This window comes from Rhipicephalus sanguineus, chromosome 3, assembly GCF_013339695.2.
Source record: "Rhipicephalus sanguineus isolate Rsan-2018 chromosome 3, BIME_Rsan_1.4, whole genome shotgun sequence".
Lineage (NCBI taxonomy): Eukaryota > Metazoa > Arthropoda > Arachnida > Ixodida > Ixodidae > Rhipicephalus > Rhipicephalus sanguineus.
This window is the reverse complement of record NC_051178.1, coordinates 140784065-140786688: the sequence shown is the minus strand read 5'-3', so window position 1 is coordinate 140786688 and position 2624 is coordinate 140784065. Positions and strand designations below refer to the sequence as shown.

General features: G+C 41.7%; 1 protein-coding gene and 1 non-coding gene across 2 annotated transcripts in view; one reads left to right on the top strand and one right to left on the bottom strand.

Moving 5' to 3' along the window:
* The window catches only part of LOC119385905 (uncharacterized), a 55817-nt gene that overhangs the window by 13768 nt on the left and 39425 nt on the right, over positions 1-2624 (bottom strand). The gene's annotated exons all lie outside the window — the stretch shown is intronic.
* On the top strand, positions 2367-2438 carry Trnap-ugg (transfer RNA proline (anticodon UGG)). The gene has a single exon. It is a non-coding gene; the product is annotated as a tRNA-Pro (tRNA).

The window sequence follows — 2624 nt, the reverse complement described above, 5'->3', positions numbered from 1 at the left end:
TTGAGGGGCACTGGAAAAGAATGCTGTATATCAATATATAAATTTAAGCAGGAGCATGGCATAGTGCTTTATTTTTGGAAAGCTCCCACTTATACTGGTCTCACACTTGATGCTGAGAGTTCTGGAGAGAAGTCGGCGAAATCTTGGTATTCTGAAAGTACACATCATTACATTAATTCTATATCCGCTTTAGAAAAAGCACATCAGATGAAATACCACACTTTCAATCAAGTAAACAATGAAAATTACCATCTATGGAAGCAGCGAACGAACGAAAAATCGAGACACTGTGACCTAAGAAATATTATTCGCGAAACCACTGCCGTTACAGGGTGGAAGGTACAAAATCTCATCATAGGCAAAATTCGTTAAAAATTTAGATTTATAGTAATCGTGAAACCAAGGAAAATGATAAGAGTTTCTGAACAATCTCGCAGTCCCAACACACACACACCCTACATTCTGGCGAGATGGGTCTTAGGTCTCAATATCGGTGGAGGGGTATGAGACCCCTAAGAACCGCATTAACTTTAAGCCCCCTTGACTTTAAGGACTGCTGATAATAATCTAAATGTTTCACACAATCTAATCATTCATGAAAAACCCCAAGCACTTAAACGTTTCTCTTCACCTAATGCGATTACCATTACGTTCAATAATCACCGCTGTTCGCGCCCCTCGCGGATATAAAATCTCTTTTAAAAACTTGTGCTCGATTATTAGAAACGCTGCACGCTAGCCACTTCAAATTGCCTAGGCGTCCTATTGAAAAATCACGCACGCGCAATCCCTTTAGGTACAGTAAACCGAAATCACAAACCAGACGTGTCGCGTGTGCAAGTTACACGGCAATGCAAAGCTGACACTGAACAATATGTGGTTTTATGTATCGTCATTATAGCAATATATTAGTTGATGTAAAAACTATGTCAAAGAAACGACGACGGACCATTGAACAAGAGCATAATGGACGCTCCGGCTTACCTGTTTGCGGTGCGGTCACAGATCGACTCCATGAAAGCGTCAAACGTACCCCTCGATCTCGATCGCTGCGGCATTCCTAAATTCGCCGGTAAACTGAGTCAGCTACTATTGCTGTAAAGATAAAAGGGCGTCTGCGAACTGAAGCGAAAGGTGCTTCCGCATTACGTTGCCGCCGAACAATTTGAACGCCAACGGCCACGGAAAAGATGGATACAAATTGGATTTTGGCCCAGTTAGTCATCACTGAAGTCTTAAAACGTTGACACTTCAATTAAAAAGCAGCTATACATATTAAGTCTAAACATAAGTAACTCTCTAGCTATCCAAAGCAAAATAACATTTTTGAATGATTCATTGGCTTGCGCAAAACAATTTCTTAAAATTGAAAATTTGGGTGGTTTAGCGCCCCTAGCAGGGAAAATGCAAACTAAGATAGCCGACCGCTAAAAGAGGAGTTAGTAGCTCCACTCTGCGCGCATATCGATGGAACTCGTCGCGGTCGATTTTTTCGCCCTCTGCGGCGATCGCGAGAACTTGAGACTTTCCGGGGCCTGCTTACCCTTGAGTCAGCTTCCTTATTTATTGCCTTCCTTGTTACACCACACATCTGTTCGACCTTATTTTCTACCTCGATTTATTCTTTTTTCGCGCTTACAGCTAACGGCAGCTGGGGTGGAGTACTGACAGTTTTTTTTTTTTGTAAGCTATATACGCTTTTGAACTATAGGCGGTTTCAAGATTGCGATAGCAGGAGCACGTGGTGTACCCCAAGAAACTTCCGGTCACCTCATTTATTATTATGCAACACCGAAGCGTAAAGCGTGTTTTTTTTTTTTTTTTAAGATTTGTCAGAGTAAGGGAATACTCTTTCTCCAGTTTCACATAAAAGAAAAGCGCTTATAGTTAAACACTAACTCTTTTAGTGTTGTGTGTAGCTTAGAAGAATATTTAATTCAATATTTTGCTAGACACACGGAGAAAAGTGTTGAAACTTACGGGCTACTCGCCAAGGCTTTTGCTCCCCGCGAGTCCTGCTAGCCTACGCCAGCGCAGGAAACCGGAAGCGGTCCAGGGCCTGTGTTAGTAAACAGTGAAACCCTCTATAAGTGCTTGAAAACTTCACAATATGCTTCAAAAACACAGCTGATAAGATTTCGCTTCTTTCACACAGCCCTTGAGAACGTTAAGTCAATCATTGGCAAAACCAGTTACTGCTCCAGAGCGTCGCTAGGAATGTGAAAAGACAGTCTTTTCCTAGGACCACGTGGCAAGGAATAACAATACTCTCCCCGTGTTCAAGAGGTAAAAAAAGAAGAAAATAAAGAAGCTGTTCTTCTTATTTAATACTGCTTCTACCGGAAGAAGGCACGCGCATGACAGCAGGCCCGTTGGTCTAGGGGTATGATTCTCGCTTTGGGTGCGAGAAATCCCGGGTTCAAATCCCGGACGGGCCCTACATTTTTTTTATATTTTGACTAAGAAATTTTGCCGCCAACAAATAGAAAACAAACACTTTTTACATGACAAGGGGCAGAAGAGAGACACATTTTTTATATTTTAGAGAACCAAAATACTCCTGTTCATGAATCGTGCAAGCGAATTTTAATAAGTGTGATTAAACATGACGTAAGCGCGAAGAC